Here is a 22,172-nt window from a genome sequence, read left to right on the forward strand (position 1 = left end):
ATATGTAGATTTTAACCAGTCTCTGTATCTAGGAATTGTGTTTTGGACTCTGACTTGCCATGTAACCATGGTCAAGACACTGACAGTCAGTAAGTCAAATGTCCCAGAAGGAAAACAGAACTTTTGATCATCTGGTCTAAAAAGACCCCTTGAGGGCCTTTATTTCACTCCTTCACCCACAAACTTAGCAGGCATCAACTCTAAGTGATCCTGACTCAATTTAGCATGTAGCCTCAGAATCCTTCTCAACAGAGTACCACAAGGAGCTATTGCCAGTACACCTCTGAGCCATATGAAATGAAATTCAAAGCATGTATTTCTCAGATGAAGAAAACTGAAACCCAAGGATAAACCTTGACCTATCCATACTTTATAGCTTTAGGAGCAAATGTAAAAGTACATAGGCTCCTTCCCCTGTTCCCCTAAATCACTTTCCCTCCTCTAACTCCCATTTTCTGTGAATATTCCTTGGAGTATAAAGTGGTGGCTTGCTATCATTTTAAATTGGGTGAGGGACAAATAAAAGGTTTCCAACAAGGGGCAGAGCTTCACAGAAGGCAGTGAGGAAGAGGTGCATCCGAGAGGGCCTGGAGAAGGAGAATACCTGGAGGAGCCAAGTCAGGGGTGCATTCCAAGGACAAGAAAGAATCATGTGCGGAGTAGAAATAGTGCAATAGCTGCAAAGAGACCATGAAAGGTAGCGGTGGGGGAGGAGGAATGGGAAAGACAAGATCCAAGGGGTAACCCAGGACTTTATGAAGTTTTAAGTGGTAATATTTTAAAAGTTAACTTAAAGAACTTAAGACTCAAAATGGGGGTGGGGGTAAGAAAGGAGTGGAAGGAAAAGTAGAGAATACATCTCCATTCTCCATGTGGAAAAAAGCCTTGGCTATAAACGGATTACAGGAACACTTTCATTATGTAAAAGCCTATTCTGTTTTCATGTCATTCTTAGATGACATCATAGAGTGGCTATAGCTGTCTCATACCTTATTATAAATAAATCACTAGCTTCATCATAGAACGAGCCAAGGCCCCAGATTTAAAAGGAAAATATTAGATCATTTTTAATAACTGATATAATTCAAGCCAGTCTCCACTGAAGCAGGACGAGGTGATGTCATCCTCAAGAAGTCCAAGGAGAAACCAAGGAGGGTCAGAGCCCGGCAGATTCAGCAATATGCCACTACAGATGGAAAAGTCACTGGCAGCACCTGTGTAGGGCTGGACCCCTGGACAAGACTGTCTGACCACAGAAACCAACACACTCTTTTAGTGGGATGCCCAAAAGACCTCCATGAAACAGTTTGTGAATATTTTTTTTCTTTTACCCAGAGCTACTTTATTTCCAAATATCAGAAAACATGAACATCTAATGATGTTTGAATTTATGCCTTGGGAGTCATTGAGCTGAATTACAAATGTTAAGGCTTTTAGTTATTCAAGAAAACATGAAATCTGGGGTTGGTGATATGCAAATGATTCGAGTCTCTACTCAGCCAAGGGGACAGTGCAAAGTGGAGGTACTGAGACAACAACCTGACACAGAAAAGAACAAAGGGTGATTTTCAGACAACCAAAAAGATGGAAACCAGGGACACGCACCTTCTTCACATGAAGTCCCATGCTCAACAGGCACTCTCTATATGTTTTGCTGCTTTGTGAGCACAAAAGACTGAGCCAGCCACTTTTTGCCCTGTGTTGTTTTTTTAAGATATAAAAAACAGGTTCAAAAACTGATTAAGTGACTTAAGATTGTGTAGCTAATATGCCGTTTGTCATATGCAGTTTGTCATGTTGCCTTCATTCAAAGATTCCATTTCTTACTAAACTTTCAGTGAAAATGAAATAATGGAGCTAGGCACAGTGACACATGCCTGTAATCCCAGCAGCTCAGGATGCTGAGGCAGGAGTATCAAAAGTTCAAACTTGGCTTCAGCAACTTAGCAAGGCCCTAAGCAACTTAGAAAGACCCTGTCTCAAAATAAAATATAAAAAGGGCTATGGATATGGCTCAGTTGTTACCTGGGTTAAATCCCCAGTACCAAAACAAGAAAAGAAAAGAAAAGAAAAACACTTTGAATGTACCAAAAATATAAAAAGTATTTAGAGTTGAAAGGTGTCATGGAGTAGTGAGTAGTACTGTATCTGGACAGTGAGATTTTTAATGACCAAAGTTGTGCTTTCTTCATTTTGGCTGTAGGGCTACTAATAGCTTGACCATGATTTTTAAGTTTCCCATTTCCATTATATTTTTTTTTAAGAATATGAAGGTGGACTCTTAGGGAACCTGTCATCTTCCATAAAATGAATTCCTGAGCCTGGTTTTATAAAAAGACTATTTTGGTGGGGGGAAGAGACGGATGACCTGGAACAGAAACTTTCTGCAGACAGAAGGTATTGGCAGAGGTTTTATGTCTGATCCCGTCAGCCTCACAGCAATGCTGTATATCAGTTGTCTGTTCCTAATACAAATGTTATTCATAGTCGTGCAGACACACTGTCTGAGCCAAGTAACACTGATTTATGCAACTTTTCAGAACACAGCATGACCCAACAGGAGAAGCAGATCCCTGAAGTATAATGAAAGGGACATCGAGGCTCAAGATGGCATAGTTTGACCTATTTTTCCCTAATCTGTTTCTGGGACAGGAAAGGGAATGAGAAAGGAAGCAAACTCATGCCTAAAGGTTGGGCAGACTCATTCCAAAGCAATGTGGTGGGATGGAAGGGGAAACACTGAGAGGGATCTGAGGAATACTCCCTTTGCTACCTACTGGCTCTGTGGCCCTGGAGAGTCCTCGCCTCTCCAACTCTTAGTGTCTCACCTATACAGCAAAGGGCTCAAGCAAAAACTTTCAAGTATCTCCACCAAACAACTCTAACTGCCAAGGAAAGTAAAAACATATTAGGTAGGGGAGCACAGCATTAATTGAAAACTTGTGTTTTCTCTCTGAAAAGTCATGCCCATTTTGTATTGTATAAATATATTTATATTATCATTTTTAAATGGAATTTTCCCCCACAAAAAGTGTTCAAGTAACATTAACTCACAGAGGTATGCTAAGTTTATTCAGTAGCTCCAGGTAACTTCTACTCTCACCTTACCACAACCCATGCAGAATGGATTATCTGGCAGGCAGCCCCTAAGATAGCCCCCTGTAATGCTACCTCTAGGTCATCATGCCCTTCTGCAACCTCTCCCCTTGGCTATGCACTGGATGTAGTGAAACACTTGTAGCCAAGAGAACAAGGCAGAGAAGAATGTAGCCAAGATTAGGTTATAAAAGGTCTGTGGCTCGCAACTTCAGACTATTCTTGCTCATTAATGTAAGGGAAGCCAGCTATCATGGGAGTTACCCTACAGTCATGACAAGGAACTGAAGCCCTTAACCCAACTATCTCCAGGGAACTAATCTTGCCAACAATCATATAAGTAAGCTTAGTAGTGAATGTTCCCACATTTGAGCCTTAAAATGAGACTACAGGTCCAATAACACCTGGACAGCAACCGCCTGAGAAACCCTGAGGCACCCATCTAAGCTGCTCCCACATTCCTGACCTATAGAAACCATGAGACAATAAATGTTCCTTGTTTCAAGGAGATATGTGTGGGCAAATTTTTTTTTTACACAACAATAGACCTAATATAGCATCAAAGTTGGAAACATCTAGTCCTGGGATCCTTTAATAGCTCCCTACGAACTCCACCATTTTTCATGAGACCTAAGTAGATCATAAGAAATTCAATATCAGGAACTCTTAAAAGAAACCTTGTCCCTAAGAATGTAGACTGTGACATATACTCAGTCATACTCTGCCCATATGGACATGACCGTGGATATAATTTCACTGCCTCAAAAAGTCTGCAAGACATTTTCTATAGCAGCACATGGGTGGGCAATGAGCTAAAAATTGAAGCACGCACAGAGGTGAGATGCTCCTGAACTTTCTAACCATTCTTTCATATCACCAACATGTTTTAAACCTGTCCAGACCCAGTGGGCCAGTGGCAGTCCCACCCTGCCAGCCATCTGAGCTTGAGCCATAAAGCTTCAGTTCTGAGATCAGATCCCTTCATTCTAGAAACTTTCCAAAGTATCCCCAATCCTTTCTACTCTCCCAGTCTTACATTGAGGCTTTGTGAGATCTGAAGCTATGACCCACTTCCCTAGATCTTTCCAAGTACCTAGCATATGGCCTAAAACACAGCTAGTGATTAATAAATGTGTGTTGTGACCAATATCCTCCTCATGTATATTACTTTCTTGTGTGTGTTCCTTTCTCCCCAACTACAAGAGTCTTAGGATCAGGGACTATACCTAATTCACCATGGTGTCCAAAAGATTTTGATGTTCCTACCCTCCAGACAAACCCTGGAATCAGGGCAGAAAACAAGCACATACTTTATGAACCACGGGTAGATATGTGGCAGAAACTACGAAGGACTCTCCATCTACTAGGTATCAGAGCCCTTCTGCCACATAGTAACCCAATGCGGGAGAACTTGAGAACCATTCTAATTTCCAAGGGCCATTCCCAAAGTAGAATAGAGGTATCTGCACTGAAATACAAGAATATGGAAGTAACAAGAAGGACAAAAAAAGAACTAGCTTTACCATTTACTTTCATGAATGGTGAACACACTTCCTGCAAAAAGTTAGTGAAGAGCCACAGATTCTTGGAGACTAGGTGGGTCACTGCTCAAACCCAGCGAGTCTTCTTATATAAATTTGGAAGCAAATAGAAAAAAAGCAATAAAATCTGGCTAAACAGATGGTCACAAATACCCAGAAACACCTGACCAAGTATTTGTAGAGAGCCAAGACATTCACCTCTGTCGGAAGTGACCAATGTTTTGCTTCCGGCAGAAACTAATACCTGATACTTCTCAGGACCAAAGAGAAAATATTAAAACTGAAAGCCCTTGGTAACAGTCAACAATTGTACCTAGGGATCAACAGAGGGAAATAATTCCCTTCCTGACTCCCACTGGGCCAGTCATGCCTGGAGCAGAAGGTGTGATTACCTAACCAAACGAAGCAAGAGCCAAACAACTAGACATAGCTTCTCTGGGGTCTCAAGCACTGTGCATCCTTGGTCTCTAGATCCACCTCCTTCAAGCTCCCTCTTCCCTCAGGCAAAAACAAATGTGAAAGTCTTTACAATACATAATTATACTTCAACTTTAATTATCATTATCACACAAGGCTCCAGATCTAGCTGCTTTTCAAGACTGAGGATGAATTGCCCATCTTCCTGTCCAATACCCTGTCTTCCCCAAGACTGCCCATCCAATCTTGGGGAAGACAGGGTATTGGGATGGGAAGACAGGGTACAAGGAGCATGTGGCTATGCACCAGAAGCAATGCTGGGTAGTTGACTTATCATCTTATTTTTCTTTACATTTAAGATGAATCTTTAAAGAAAAAACTGTGATAACATATCACATCCAGACAACACTTCGTCATTTAGTAGACAGTTGGGCATCTATGAACACACTTGCTCTAAACATCATGAGAAGCAGGCAAGGCAATGATTACCGCCTCTGATTCTGAGACAGGGAAAATGAGAGCAGAGAGATTGTTCTTTACCCGATCCCACCAGTGTCTGCCCTTAGAGGCACTCACAGACTTCCTAAGCCATAACGGTCCCCAAAGTCTCTTCCTGTTCAGTCATTCATTTCACTCTCACAAAACCAAGCAGTCCAGCCTCACTAGTGCAAGCATTTCTATGACTGATCAACAGAGACTCAGCCAATGCCTGGTAGAACACCCTCAGGAAAAGGGACACTCTACCTGTGGATTTATTCCTTCTATCCATGAAGATGCATGTGCACCTGTTATGTACCAAGCACCCCATTCAATTACAAGGATACACACGTGAACAAGAAATTCCGTCCCTCTACTGCCTGGGTTCTTCAAGCCCATGGTCATGTGTACCCCGGTGTCCTGCCTTTTCATGGGATCATTCCTGCATTTGGTGGGATACCATTTCTGGTCCTCTCAGCATCCTCATGTAGAGCTCAGCAGGCTAATGTCCTTTTCAGAAGGTGAGCATGAACTACAACCTGATACGCTTTGGAGGGCCCTGAGGGGGGTAAACAGTGATGTAGAATGTCCATGGTTGTCCACATACAACCTCTCCTCTTCTTAATAGTACCTGGATATTCCTTGAGGAGCTGCTTGTTCTCCATTGTTTCGTGGCCACGAGGTTCAGGTAGGATTGTCTCAAAATTCAATTCATACTCTACTTCATACATGCCAATTAAAACAGTCCCATCAGCTTGGCCTCTTACTGGTTCAGCACTCTACAGTAATCCTGTGAGAATACGGTAAAGAAGGCTCTCTTTCCCTCAGATAGGAAGGAGGATGCCGATAACCTGGGCTAAAGCAGGCAAATAACTCGTGACCATGAGGTACAACATCCTGAGGATGAAGCCGACACACAAAAAAAGCCAGTAGAACAAGAATGCAGAGAAACAGCAGCCCTGCTCAAGCTGAGCCTGAAGTCTACCTTAGCTCTATTATTCCCCTTAATATAGTCTGAAGCTGCACTGGCATTTTAGAAGACAAAAAGCCCAAAACTAGCTTACCAACTAAAAAAACAAACACCACCAAAAGAAAAAAAAAAAAAAAAACCCCTCTGGGTGTTTTCTGGCTTGCTTCTGTTAAAGCAATCTCTCCTAGTCTGTCATTACACACTTGAGTTCTTTAAATCTAAGGGCCAGGCTTCATATACATCACAATTTAATTTTAAACACTGAGAAAACTTAACAGGTGGAGCAGCTAACACAGATTCCCATTTCATGCTTAAACCGATGCTAGCGGGACCATGTTTGAGATTTTAACAGACTACAATGTTAAAGAGTCAACGTCAAAGAGCTCCAGCCTTTTATGTTATGTAGATAAGCAGGCCCATGGAAAGTCAGTTGCACATTCATTAAAAAGACAGAGTGACAAAATGCCAACTACAAATTCAGCCACACTTTTAAATGAAGTTACATTTTATCAATCACAACAGCATCTGCTCTGTTTTGAAAAACTACACCACAAACATGGTGAAGCATATTATTTACGCACTATAATGCCAATGCTTGGGCACAGAGGGTTTGGCCCTCAACATGGAAACCACAGAACTAGAATCCTAAGCGGAAGCCTTAGCCAGAATTCCCCAACTATTTCCCTCAGCTTTCACCACAGCTCAGGTGATTGATCGTCTTTGCCATGTTCATTTTTTTTTTTTTTTTTAAGAATGCGATGTTCTACTCTACCCACTAAACACAGATGTTCCAAGTTGCAAGGGAAAGATAACCTTACCTGGTGGCCCTTTTCCTTCCTTAGTGAGCAACAAAAGTCACAGTCAGGGCCATGGCAATGGAACTCCACCAAGCTCATTAACATAAAGGCTCATTCCCCTCTGCTAAGCAAAGCTAGCCTCCCCTACCTCAAAAAGTTGTGAAAGTAAAGTGAGGTCCCAAAAGAGGGCACACCTTACAAAGGAATAAAGGAATAAACAGAGACAGTAATATTGCTTTCTTTCCTCACATATGCTCATATCACTGTTGCCTGACATTTTCATTTTGGTCTCTCAATTTCAAGAACACTTCTTTTCATGCCAAAAGAGAAAGAAAAAAGCAATACAATTACTGGCAACCTAAAATCACCACTACTCCAAATTTTCCTCCAAATTCTCCGCATGCCACCTTCCAAGAGCTGAGTCTTGCCTTTGCTTTGCCACACATTTTATTAGCATTATTATATCTTGTCTGTTGCCAACAAAATCAATTTTTTAACAGAAGGACATTTTGGTCTTCTCTGCTTCTGAATCCGAGTTACTGGTACCCAAGCTTTACATGAAAACCACTGAATTTTAAAATTCATTAAATCATGCACATTGAAAGAGAAATGTCTTGTTTTCTGTGTAGGACTTACCAACTGAGGAAAAATATCTTCTCTCCAATGAGTGCACAGTTGAAAAAGCACTGGACTGGGAATTGGCGGACTGGATTCTGGCTTCACTTCCAACTCCGAGTCTCCGTGTAACACCTGTGGAAAATGAGAGGAGTGTTTACACATCCTCAGGGTGTTACTGCTTCTGAATTCCCCAGGTGTGTGAAGCCTGATTGACCATAGCGACAACACCAGGCTTGAAGTGCACAACTCTAGTGGCCTACCTCTACGCCTCCTAAACCCAAATCAGTTGCTAGCACTTTCCATTTTACTATTTTCTCTCAGAATGTTGAGGAAAAAGAAGGGTGGTTCTTCAGCGTTCACATCTCAAATTTCTTGGAAAAAGGGTTTCATCCCAATAATGGCAATGAAAGAGACAGATCTATTAGACACATTTTAGACAAGAAAAAAAAAAATAACTTAAGTATGCCAAATAAAAAGAAAGAAATATAAGTTGGAAACAAATTTCTAACTCTGCAACCTCATGACATCTCTAAACTTTAGTCTTCTTGCCTGAAAAATGAGAGCTAGTGAGCCAAAGAGAGCTGGAAAATCTCAACACCTCTTGGTAAGTTCTCATTACAGGTTTTATTTCATTAAGAACTATTACTTCTTTTCTAAGAACTATGCAGTGTATATTCCAGCACACAAGTACTCCAGGGCAGGGACCTGCTGTAAAACTTCTCCTTTGTGTTCAAAAGGGAAATTCAAATACTAGAAAATCTATCACCCCCATTCTTATTGCTGTGATTGGAAACATTTACCCCCTCCTACAATTGCTTCATGTATATCATCTCATTCAGTCTTCAAATCCCTGTTATATATTCAAAGTTGGGAAAGAGCTTAAAAATGGTACACCTCAACTCTTCCAACTACCAGGAAGAGAACCTAGGAGCTAGGATAGGATGGCCATTCAGAGCCCACCATGGATGGCAGGTGGTCTAGGGCTGGATCCACTGGATCTGGTTACTGCCCTCTTACTTTGAGAGACGACATGAATTAATCAGGTCTTTGACCATATGATGATCAAATAAGTCTTGGAGCAAAACCAAGACTTATATACCCAGGCCTCTGAACACCTGCATCAATGTTCTCCCAGTACACACCAGGAGCAGAAAGAAATAAAATAAGGAAAATGAAGTTTAATCAAGATGAGTTTAATCAATTTCCACTGCCTTATCTTCCCTGTTGATTTTCCTCAACACTGGTGGTCTTCAAGAACATCAGAAGTCTCAAGATTATTTCCACTGAGAGGCACAATTTCGAATTTGCTGGGGAATGGATTCTTAGGAGGCCAAACTTAGACAGTACAATCTCATAGAAAACAAAAAGACAATCCCCCTTCTCCCAAGCCCCGTGAAACCAACGTTTCTTGCAGAGAAAGAATAAAATCAGAACAGTTTCTACAATAGCAGCAAAAGACACCCGACTTCCCAGATTTCTAAACTTCACAGAATGGAATAGCTCTCCACCCTTGGCCCTCGGGAAGTCCCATTCACATATTCTACGCCTTCCCTCCATGTACCAACAAAAGCAGTCTCACTTTTCCATAGTCAACTTCTTTTAATATTTTTTTTCTTCTTTTCCATAAAGAGAACAAGCAGCTTTGCTAAAGAACCGCTGTGAAATGATTGAAGTTCCCATGCAAACAAACCATTAGCAGAGTTCAAATGCAATTTAAATTACCAGTTGTTAAAGTGCTCCTCAATTTCGCGGTAAGTTTCCAAGGAGAATTACATGCTATATACTATTTAATTGGTTGTTTTCTATTTTTTAACATCCATTTATCCCCCCCACCCTTACATTTCAGAAGTGTCTATAAAAGCTTCCCTTTAAAAAATTATACATTGTTGAATAGATTAAATCTACAGATTGAAAAGTATCAGAGAAACAGCTGCAGGATTACGCAGCTCCGCAGAAATTGATGGCTTTGACACCAGAAAACATGCAGAATTTTAAAATCTTAGGAATCACCTAGCAGGGCCCTCACTCTTTATGAATGAAGACACTGAGGTCCTGAAAGCAAAAGGAAGAGCTGGCCTCAAGTCCTCTCTCTTGTCAGTGTCAGATCCATGGCTACTAACTTCCAGCCCCCTGCTACCTCTTCCACATGGTGGCCCATAAATCACAGAAAATGGCAAGAAATAGTCAGTGAATTTCTTTTTCCACCATTTTTTTTAAGAAACTTGAAACCCTTTTTAAATATACTCTTGACCACTAAGGTGGAGATGGGCAAGGGCAAATCTCTCTCCGAAAAAGGAGTAAAGACTGATGAATGAGTAGAGCTAAAGGAGCACAGAGTAGACATGTCATGAGCAGAGAGACTTGGCAGGAAAAGTCAAGATGTTTATCCAGATTTATTAAGCAAGTGATGGGTCATGAGACTGTAGGTTTCCACTGCCTTATCTGCCCTGAATTAGTGGCTGCCCTGGAGGAAGAGGAAAAAGGATCAACAAAGTAAAGGCAGGACTTGTCACATCTGTAAATATAAGGGGTTTCTAGAAGCCATCAAGAACACACTTTGAAGTTCAAGACTTTAATGCTGGACTTGCATAAATGATTTTTAACCTCTCAGAGCCCAAGCCTCTGCACTTGTAGCACAGGGCTCGTAACACCTGCTAGTCTGAGGGCAGTGCCCATTTCCTACAATTTCATACTCCGAATGTCCTACACAGAGGCTGCACACAAGACACTGATTCATGCTCGCCTCCTTCAAAGATTTCTACAATTTCTCAAAGCTTATGCTTATGATTTATTTGTTCTCAAACTGAGTATTACAAGTCATTTATGTTCTATTAGATACCACGTGTCCCCTGAAAGTAAATTCATTTATGTTGTCATTTAAAACATAATATAATACACAAAGACAAACTTCTATCTTGGTATTTTCCTTCAAATGCAAACTTATTGAAAACATTATTTAGAAATGGCTTCCAATCCAGTTTTTGAAACACACACTCTAAAAATTTCAATTTCTTGATCAATATTTCATTTAAACTTTCAATCAACCCTTTGAGAAAACTTCCCCCAAATTGCACACTGATCAAAGTGAAGATCAGGGAGATAAGCACCTGTTCAAGGTTTGGGGGCTAGTTGGTAATAAAGCTGAAATCTGAACACAGGTCTTCAAAAAAAAAAAAAATCAAGCTCCATGACACAGGTTTTATTAATTGCAGTTACAGTTATGATATGGACAGTTATTCTGAAGACAAAAACATACGCAAAAAAAAAACAAAAACCATTTTCACATTTCAAGATCTTTGGGATAAAAATATTGGCCACATTTTCCAAATAAGTAAAAGGTTTCACCTTAGAAGCATGCAAATCCACCCTGAATTCCACCTTGCTGTTATGTTCTTAAGCGAATTTAAAAGCTCAGAGACTTGGCATTAAGCAGACTTCTAGTATGTGGGAAACAGACTTGGGAAAGGTTAGGAATGAGCTATATTCAGTCCAATTCAAAAGCAGAATTCAAATGGCTGGGCTCATGATCAAATACATCATGGTTAGTAAGCCTAGACTGGGCCCCAAAACCCCTCTGGAGTAACTGCTAGCTGACATGATGGCAAGTTCCCTGCCCTCATCAGCAGATGTGTGCTAACACCTCCCGTCCTTGATTAAGCAGTGTGTGGCCACAGCAGGTAGAGCTGTTGAGCTTGACAGGCTAGAGTTCTCCAAGACCTCACAACACCACTGGGAATTGCTGGCCCACGAGACAGGATGAAAAGACAACAAAGGTACAGGTCCACCCCATGTCTTATTCAGGGTCTAGAAGTTCTTGGCAGACGATGTGACTTCTAAACTGAGCCTGAACACTCAAGAGGATCTTCATATATGAAGAGGAAGAAAATGGGCTTAGGGGACACAATGTGCAAGAGCCTTGAGGAGGAGGAGTTCAGGGTATTCTCAGGGACAGTGACTAATCTGGGGAGGCCAGTGGAAGAGGACTGAAGGGATGTGGCGGGGCGTGAGGCTGGAAAGGATGCTGTAGCCAGGACATGGAGGACTTCGTGTCCTGGGATAAAGCATTTGGACTGTGAGACTCTTCAGGAGCCACATTTTGGGAAATGATGTAAGAGAAGGTTAAATGGTAGAGTCATCACCTTAAGAAATAAACCCCCTTTCCTAGCCAGCCTCTAAGCAAAGCAAGGGTGGGGTGTCTGGAGAGAGCTTCTGAAGGGACCACCTCCCCAGAAGAGAAGGTGGCTCCCAGAGCTGCCCCTAACCCACTCTGCCACTGACCCTGTCCTCTAAGTCTGGAACTCTCACCCACAGAACAGACAAGTGGAAGACTCTAGAAAGAAATCAAATTTTGTTTCAACTAAGACACAATTGTGCTTTCAGGGATCTGCCAGCACTAGCCAGCTCAACTCAGGAAAAAGTCTAGGGCCCGTCTCCCTCTATCTCCCAAGAAGTAGGAGCCAGCATCTGTACAACTTGTCCTGTATGTGTCTCAAGATCCAAATTAGAGAGCTCCTAGTAAGCCTCGCACACCCCCACCCAGCAGTGAGCCTATCGCAATGCCAACCGTTAGATTTATGGAATCTCTGCTCTTTAAAGGTGCCTGATAGCAGTTCCCATATGTCCAAGGCCCTAGGAAGATGCGATACTCTCCTTCCCTTAAGCAAGTCCCCATTTTAGAGAGAGGAGACAAAGTTGGAGAGGACAAATGCCAAGGAAGAACAGATAAAAAAGCAAATTTTCAAAACACACTATAACATGGGGTAATCCTTTATACACATTTGATGACTGAAGAAATTCAGGTTCACATAAGTTAACTGACAGCTAGAAAACATCACCACAGGATCTAAATCTAGATCCCATGTCCATATGCACCAGACATTTATACTCTATTGCCTCACAACTGTGGTGTGAGTTAGCAGAAAGGGAAATCACATTTAGTGCAAGGGATTGGATGGTGTGGGAGCAGATGGGGATTGGGCTGACTTTCTTCAGAAGATGGCATCTACACAGAAGTCTATAGGAAGAGCCAAAGTTCTGCAGGTAGAGATGGGAGAGGTCATCTCAGACTAACAGAACATCTTGAGTCAAAGCGTGGAGGTAAGAAAATGTAGGGTATTCTCTAAGAGAGGCAGGGAATGTATCTGATGTAAGGATGAGTGAGCAGGGCTATCAATGAAGTCCATGGTGGACAGGTATTAGTGTTCAGTTATGAGAGGTTCTTGATACTAGGAACAGGGAATCTTTGCTGAAGGTCATTAAATACTAGGGAAAAAAAATACATTTCAAAGTAGATCTGTGGCAATGGTCAGTTCTACTTGGGATCTCTGCTCCAGTGCTAGGGCTAAGAAAATAGCCTCAAAGGACCCAGGTAAGGATCAGGAATAATGGGCCCTGGGTTTTTGTTTTTTTTTGGGGGGGAGGGGGGGTCAGACAAAGGGAAACTGTTCCTTGGCTTTGACTTTTTGAATAAGAAAGTCAACACCTATTTCATGAAAAAAGTTGTTGGGGCTCCTTAAGTAAATTCCAGGCCCCCATCGGGGCCCAAATTCCTCCAGTTGGTGAACACAGCATGGAAAATGGGATGGAAATCCCAGAATCAAAGGAACTGCACTCCACTCTTGGATTTTCCACTTATTAGCTATGGAATCTCGAGCAGAGTGCTTCCTTTTAACATGGGCACTGTCTGCTCGTTTGTAAAATGGAGACAATAATACTCAGCGCGCTAGGTTCTTGTGAGAACGGCTCAGCTGCGAGACTGAATACGGGGACGTGGATTTCTACATGTGAGCCGGTATGTTTAGAATAGGTGCCCCTCCTCCTGAAAGCTGCCGTGTTGATAGAGGTACTATAACAACTGTCCAATTCTCCCAGAGAAGTGGTCTAAATCTGGAGTTGTCAACAATTTTTTCCCCTGTTGAAAATTGAGCTGTATTCCCCAGACAAGTCATTACATCTTTTTGTGCCAAATTGTTTTCATCTTTTAAATGACCCAGTAATCCCACTTTGGGCAATATACATAAGGGAATAATCCAAAAGGAAAAAAGAAGGCAATTTGTTCAGAGATGTTATTCATAGTGCTATTTCTAGCTCTTTATATATCCCTCTATTATAGCACTTATCTCACTGTGCTGTAATTATCCACTCCCCTTCCATACGCCTCCAAATTATCTTTGAATCAATCCCCAGCACCTAGCACAATGCCTGGCATACAGTAAGAACTCAATAAATGTTTGTTGACTGAATGGATAACATGAAGGAAGTTTTAAAAAGAAACTCAAGTGAGCAAAAACAAAAGAGATGAAGTTAAATTGATTTTTTTTTTTTTTTTTTTTTTTTTTTGGAGAAACCCTTGTAACTTAACACTGTAAACGATTTGAAGACTGTGTGGAAGAAGCCTTGGGATTGATTTTTAGATTATTTTGTTTATGATCTCTGAGGATCTCTAGGCTTAAGCCAATTGTAGTACAAGATGACCAAGGGACAATCAAGGGCATGAGGTCACATGCAGGGTGGCTTTGTCCTGGTGGCTGAAGTGCAGGGCTCCTTAGGAGTCCTGGATTCTCTATCCAGACTCAGTCACTACAGTGACTAATTTCCCAAACTTCTCTGAGACCAGTTTCTACATTAAAAAATGGAATATTTTCAGGAAAGCCCATCCCATTAAAAGGAATCACAAGCCAGGTATGGGGACACATGCCTTTAATCCCAGCAACTTATAAGGCTGAGACAGGAGGATCACAAATTGGAGGCCAGCTTGGACAACTTGGCAAAACTCTCAAATTTTTTAAAAGAGCTGAGAGTGGCTTCTGATAGAGCCCTCCCTGGGTTCAATCTCCAGTACTGCAAAAGAGAAGGAATTAAGGGAGCTGAGAAGGGCCAGCAAGTAGAAATTCAAATGCAAATGAAGGCTGGGAGGCGGGAGGTGCCCTACCCAACCACAGTCGTCTAGCCTTGGTAGTGTGTTGAAGCCCTGAGGAGCTCCCACCAAGCCTCCCTGGCCCATCCCAGGAGGCAGGGGGTGGAGATAGAAATTTCTACAGAGACTTTGAGTGGGGCTGTAGAAAAGAGGACAGGCCAAGAAACAAATAAGAGCTGGGGATGTAGCTCAGGATGAAATATGTGCTTAGCACACACTAGTCCCTGTGTTCAATCCCCAGCCGTGCACAAAAAAAAAAAAAAAAAAAAAAAAAAAGAGGAATATGTTAAATAAATCCCATAAAGTCAACATCACTCAAAAAGTTCCACATTCTTGGTGGGAAAGAATGCTTTATAAAAATACCCAGGGAGAGCAAAGGAAGCAGCACATTCTGCAGGGCTCATTTGGGGGCATTCCAACAGCTCTTAGCCAGAAAGTCAAGTAAGAGGCCACTGCCCTCTATTCCTAGGCCAGAAGCTCAGGGTTAGAAACCAAAGCAGGGAGCACACACACTCCTGGGTCCCAGAATTCCAGCCGCGCATCTGAGCAACCCCAACTGCACGTGCTTCCACTTCCATCTGGGTCAATTCAGCTTACCATTTCTCTGAAGAAAATCACAATTGACAATCACTCCAAAACATGTCGTGAACCTATCTGCTTCTCTCCTGCCTGGTTGCTAGAGCCCTCCTCAGAGTAAACCGCCTCTCACTAGGTTTTGAACCAGCCCCCTGCTAGCCTTCTTACTTCTGCTCTTGCCCTTTCCTTACAATGCAACTGCCCCTATAAAATATAATACAGATGGTCCCCCTGGACTCAGGTCTCTACCTGATTAACATCCAGTAGCTCCTACTGACTCTGCTCTCCCGATTCTCCCCGTGCAGCCTTTGACCTGCTGCCACAGCCACACACTGACTCCCAGTTCACAGATCTGCACTGATGGACTGTCCACCATCAGAATGGCCTCCCCCTGTGTTTGCAGGGCAGACTCCTTGTCACTCAGATCTCAGCTTAAACACCACCTACAGCACTCCACACTTACCATCCTATGCCCTTTGTGAATTCTCCTCCGGATTGCTGATCATAACCTCTTAATTCTCTCTTCATTTCTTATCTGCCCTCCCCACACCACCACCTTTCTAAAGTGTAAGTTCCAAGGGATCATTGGTTTGTGCATTTAACTTTTCCCTCTAAAGCCTGTTCTGGGACACTGCCTAGAAGGGTTTGAGGCACAGAAGTGGGACACAATAAAGATTTAATGAAATTAGATGAATGCATGGCACAGACAGGAAAAACATGACAGATGACCTCAAGGAAAGTAGCCCATGCTGTGGCTGACATCTTGGGATGACATCTTGACCAGGATCATTAAGCAGGAACACAATCTTGGAAAGTTCTCTCATTTCTCCAGGATTTGGTTTTCTCACAAATGAAAGGAGGGGAACAGCACCTGTCTTGCAGGAGTGTCAGCAGAACCAGAGGTCAACCTGAGGGGTGTTTAATGGAGGGCTCTGAGCAGTCTGAGTGTTCAATGTCATCAGCAGCAACCTAATCCTCCGAGTGAGATCAGTGAGCCTCAGAAAAGAGCAGGGCACTGCCCAAACGAAACATGTCCTAGCCTGCCTCTGCCTACCATGCTGCAGACGGGATAGGACACACAACTGCATACCACGCCATTTATTTACATTGAATCCTTTTTTGGAAGAAGGCAGACTAAGTACCTGACAAATGGTGCATCTAGTTCATAATTTTTCTTAATGTAAAAAAGTGGGGAAGAGAGAGAGTTAAGTAAGGTAAAGTAAGAGGGCTACAAGAAGAACGAACATAAATCTCATACCATTTGTGAAAGGAAGAATTCAAATCTGGCTCTGAGCGACCCAGAGGCCAATACAAAACCAAGCAAAATACCTGTTTATAGCTCTTAGGAACACTGAGTTTATTGAAATGTCACAGCAATGTGTGAGGAGTTCTCACTATCCGGTTGAGCAGCACCCTGTTTTGACACTCGCTCACTAGCAAGGGTCTAATAGCTGCTTACTCCTGAGCACATGCATTTGGAAGTCAAACTGCTTGGGCTCAAATGCCAAGTCACTAGTGACTGTGACTGTGGGCAACTTAACTACTCAAAGCCATAGTTATCTTCCTATAAAATGCATACATCTTACCTCCTATAAGATGCAGGTTAAAATCAATAATAATACATAAATGGACAAAGTATGGCATATACGTACAGTGAATATTTAATTATTCAACCTTATTAAAAGGAGAAATTCTGACACATGCTATAACAGGATGGACTTTGAGGACATTACGGTTAGTGAAGTAAACCAGGCATGCACACATACACACACACACACACACACACACACACACACAATATTGTATGATTCCACTTAGATGAGGTCCTTAGAAAAGTCACACAGACAGAATACAGAGTTCTGGTTGCCAGGGGCACGGGGATATGGGGCTTGCTGATTGTGTGTACAGAGGCTCAGTTTTACAGGATGAAAAGTTCTGGAAATTGATTATACAAGCAAAGTGAATGTGCCTAACACCACACAACAGTATATTAGAAATAGGATGCTCAATTTTACTTTAAGTGTATTTCATCAAAATCTAAACTAAAATAATAATAGAACCCACTCTTAGGCAGCTATGGAGGTGATTTAATAAGCATTTAGTATATAGCCCAGTGATGGGCACCCAGCAAGCAAGCAATTGTGCCAGTTGTCCCTATTACCTGCATTAGTACACACACTGGTATTACCAGCGCTGACCTCCTAGTGGCCCTGTCCTCAGCACCACAGCACAAAGTGCCCCCAAACCTCCATTGTTCAAGGCAGTTTTGTTCCACTTCATAAGCAGAGCTTATATCTATGCCAGCCTCAGATGGGCAGAGGAGGAGACAGGTTGTGCACAGGGCCTTAGGAATCCCATGCAAGTTCTTTCCAGATGCAAAGCAGCCTAGAGAGCAGCTTCCCCTCCTTTCAACATTGGCCAGAACTAATCCAGAACTCAGCACACTTCCACTGTTCTATGACCGGTGCCACAGAAAGCCACTGGCATCAAAGTGATTCCACCAACACAGCTAATATCTAATATCTGCTTGCTCCTGAGCACATGAATTTGGAAGTCAAACTGCTTGGGTTCAGCCTTGGAGAAAAAGGAACCAAGTTGATCAGAAACTGAGCTCACCACAAAGAGCTGCTCATCATGTAAAATCAGAGTGGGAGAGGACATCATAGGGCAGTGCCTTCTTAGTCTTGGTCCTCCTTTGTTCACATCAGAACAGGCTAAATTAGTGCTCATGTGGTCTCTGTGTGTATGTTGCACAAGTGTGTTTAAAATCTAGTCCAAATCAGGGGTCATCTTTGAAAGGGAATAATACTCCAGAATTCTCAAAATCTGAAGTTTTATTAGCAGTAGGGACTTAGCTGGAAAGCCCTGCTCGATTTCTTTCAAGGCCTATGCATAATTTTCACTGCCACAGATGAAACAGAAATAAAAGTCTACACTATTCAGTTCTGCCTTTTGGACAAGCTGTCATCTCCTTTGGGGAAAGAAAAGACATAGGCAGCAAGGGAGATGAAAAGGTCACCTTAAACAACGCTGACAAAAGAAGAAAAAGTTAAACAGAAACCAAAGAAGAAAAAAGAGTAAAATTTAATGGTGGAATGTGATGGACATTATTATCCAAAGTACATGTAATGAAGACATGAATTGGTGTGAATATACTTTGTATACAACCAGAGATATGAAAAATTGTGCTCTATATGTGTAATAAGAATTGTAATGCATTCTGCTGTCATGTATAAATTTAAAATAATAATAACTAAAAAAATAAAAAACAGAGGCAGAAACAAATTCAGACATCTAAGCCCATATCACCAATGAAAAGAGGTTTGAACTAAGAGAAGTAGGCTCTAGTCCTCAATTTCTCACCAACTAGATCAGTAAGTGTGGATAAGTCTAGCATCTCTCAATTTCCTCATCTGTAAATGGGCATCCTCCTCTTCCTTGTCTGGACAACAGCTTAGTCTGGTGGAAGAACAATGAATTGGGAGGTCTGGGTTCCAGTCCCACCTAATTAGCCATGGGTCTTTGGGGAAAGTTCGCCAGGCTCCCTGGGCTGCTCCGCCCCTTATCACATTGTAAAATAAGACAGATGGACCAATAACCTCTCAGCCTCCTTCCAACTCTGACAACCCATCAAATCTACACAATGTCTCACATGCAAGGTGTTCATTCCAGACCCTGGGTACCACACAAATGCTACACACATTGTGAATTCTCTTAATTCCAACCATAACTCTTTTTCAACATAAAACCACTCCTTCTGATTGTGTCTATAAACATCTCTTGTCTGGATGCTCTAGCCCTGGTGATCAGACACACAATACTTCCAAGTTACCAAGTTACCTTTCTATCCAACTTAAGCCAGGCCTCAGGTGGGAGGAAATTTTTTTTTAATATAAATCAAATTTTTTTTTAATATAAATCAAATTTTTCCTCAGGCAGATCCCTTTTCTTAGTCCCACTGTGAGAAGTACTCTCCTGGGAAAGCAGCTGTCCACACCCCAAATTAAAACAGCCGGCATTCCCAGCAATATCTCCCATCACCATGCAAGCAAGCCCTGAGTCCCAGGCAGAAACACCATGCTCTCTGGCAACGATGATGTACTCACGCGAGGAGGGCAGGCCCCACAAGCTGCTGCCTTCTGCTGTCCCTCACTCCCTCTCCCAGGCCCTCAGTCCCAGAACAGGACACAGCCAGGAGGTGGTCCCGAAGCCTAAGGGGAGCAGAACTGAGACATTCTCTCCTCAACCTCCAGAACAAGGGGCAGAGGAATGGAGGGGGCAGGGCAGGACAGGGGGAGGGGGGCGACTTTGTTTCTGGAAACAAGAATTCAAATCCTGCTTCTCCTAAACCCTGAGTCACCACCTTCTCTTCCAATAGATCAGTGTGGTGGGTAAACATTTCCAAATATGGAGAAGCAGGCTAGAGGATGTCAGAAAAATCACCCTTCTCTCCTCTGGCATTTGAAGAACATGCCCCACTGAAGACAGAATTCCTTACTGAGAGTAAATTATTAACCCCCACAGAAGGGGAGTCTCAATTCCATATACCGTCCTGCCACAGGAGAAAGCCTCCAAGGAAGTGACTGGTTTGAGGGCTTTAAATTCACCTTAGGAATGGGACCATCCAAAATGCAACAATATGAAATAAATTTACTCATCCAGGGAAGGAGGCAGCATTTTCAGTGATGCTCCTGAGCTGGTTGCCAGGAACCTAGTCCACGGTACATAGGGCACTGAAAGGAGTTGTTACAGGACCTATCCCTGACTCTCTCGGGAATTTAGAAGAGTATGAGTTCTTCACGGAGCAGACAGCAGGCTTGAGGTTGCAGAATAAAACCAGACTATCAACAGAACTTTGTTGTTGTTGGACAGAGGACTGTGAGTTGCCCAGTTTAATTCGTAAAATTAATTCTGACCTTGAGGTCCCATGAAGTGTTCTAGGAGCAAGTTGAACCAGTGAAGCCAGTCAGGAATGAATCTCATCTAAAAATGACTCCAGTGAAGAGAAAGAATGAGAAAGAGGGAAGGAGGGAGAGGGGAGGGAGGAGAGAGAGATTTTTTTTTTTGGTGGGGGGGGGGTGAGGAGAAACAGACGTGTGAGGAAGCAGGGGTCTACCCAGAGAGGGGAACCCAACCACCATTTCTTGGTTTCCCCGTGGCTCTATGTCTTGGGGTGATCCTGATCTACTCTTGGTTGTAAAGGTTTTCTCGGGCTCAGATGGACCATTTTTCAGCATCCTTTCCCTTTTCCTGGCTCTTAGACCTACAGGGGTTCTCACCCCAGGGAGTCTTCAATCAACAAACAGCACTGGGCAGGGAGTGAGGGGACCCAAGCCCTAAACCCCAGAAAGTCACTCATCCTGACATTGTCCCAGTCAGTTCTTCCCTTGTGGCTTACAGGTATTCATCCACAAATTGGGTAGATATCCCCAAATTATCCAACTATGTGCTCTGAAAGCAGTTTCTAGTTGTTCTATCTAAATTGTCATCGCACACTAATTTGATTACTTGTTTCATATTTTAACAAGTAGGTCACACACAAATATATCTCACTTATTGCATGTTTAACAAATTAACAAATACAAGTGACCATTAAGATAGGTAAGGAAACCGGGTCAAAGAACCTTCCACCACACGCCAAAAGTATACAAATACTAGTACAGAAAAAATACTAGACACTGCAACCCTCCCAGGGGGCCTAGGAGGTAGGTGGAAGACAGTAAAGGAATAGTCTTCGTTCTCCCAGGAATCCTGAGTTTCTCTCAATATAAGGAGCATATTCTACAGAAAATAGTAGCATAGCACCTGGAAGCTCTAAAACCCAAGATCCAAGGAGTGAGTCATAGGGATGGATATAAAAACCAGAATGAACGATTCTACATTTACCCTCCATTTTGCAAACATTTGGAGTTCAGTTTCCACATCTACAAAGGGACTCTTCACTTTCCTTCAGATATGTGTGCCTCTCTTCCTCCTGGCCGAAGGCTTCTGGCCCAATGCCTGTTTATGAATCCCCCCATGGTATCCCTGAGGTCTCTGTGAGGCAGAGATCATTATCTCCTACAGCTGCTAATTCCATCTTTCCACCAGAACGTTCTTCCTTATATGGAGTCAAAATCTGGTTCCCTGGCCTTCAACCTCCTGCTCCTCGTTCTGCCTCTTAGGACCATATGTCAACCAATGCTTGTCTCATTGGTTTGGAATTTTCGTAGGTGAATACATATACAGAAACAAAGCTCTCCCAGATTTTAGCCCTCAATCACTCCTGCTGTTCTCCTGACCACACCACACTGCTGACTCCTCTTGCATTTGCTGCCAACTTGAAATACAGTCTTTTTGGGGTTTTCCAATGTGTTACTGCTAAGCAACCCATTCAGCATTCGTCCTGCTAGCCACGTGCACTCGTGAGATATATTCTGTAAAATCCAGTCACATGTACTAGTGAGAAAGCTAAATAAGACTGACCTTCGAGAACAGTCGTTCATCTACCTCTACCATGGCATCTACAGTACCATGATCCCGCCTTTAGTGGATGCAGCTCAGGGATGCAGATCCCATTCCCACCTCCCCACTACTGCGCTCCAGAGCTGCCAGACCTAAAACTGTCCACAGGATACAAAGGTGTTCCAAAGACAAAACAGTAAGAGAGAAATGAGAGACCTGTAGGAAAAGAGGTCTTGCCAACATGATTCTCAGGATCCGAAAGTAAAGCAGCAGGGTCAGTCAATTTGCTAATCACAGGGTTGGAAGCCTGTGATCTCTGA

At 42.6% G+C, this 22,172-nt stretch overlaps 1 protein-coding gene across 7 annotated transcripts in view; it reads right to left on the reverse strand.

Moving 5' to 3' along the window:
• The window catches only part of LPP (LIM domain containing preferred translocation partner in lipoma), a 654,410-nt gene that overhangs the window by 576,483 nt on the left and 55,755 nt on the right, over positions 1-22,172 (reverse strand). For 5 of the 7 annotated variants that reach the window (XM_081302853.1, XM_081302852.1, XM_081302849.1 and 2 more), the window contains exon 2: positions 7,935-8,048. The gene's annotated coding sequence lies outside the window, so the exon portion shown is untranslated. Of the gene's footprint in view, positions 1-7,934; positions 8,049-19,514; positions 19,616-22,172 lie in introns of those variants that run through there. The other 2 variants (XM_081302850.1, XM_081302855.1) reach the window with 2 other exon arrangements.

This window comes from Spermophilus citellus, assembly GCF_964194105.1.
Source record: "Spermophilus citellus genome assembly, chromosome: 7".
Lineage (NCBI taxonomy): Eukaryota > Metazoa > Chordata > Mammalia > Rodentia > Sciuridae > Spermophilus > Spermophilus citellus.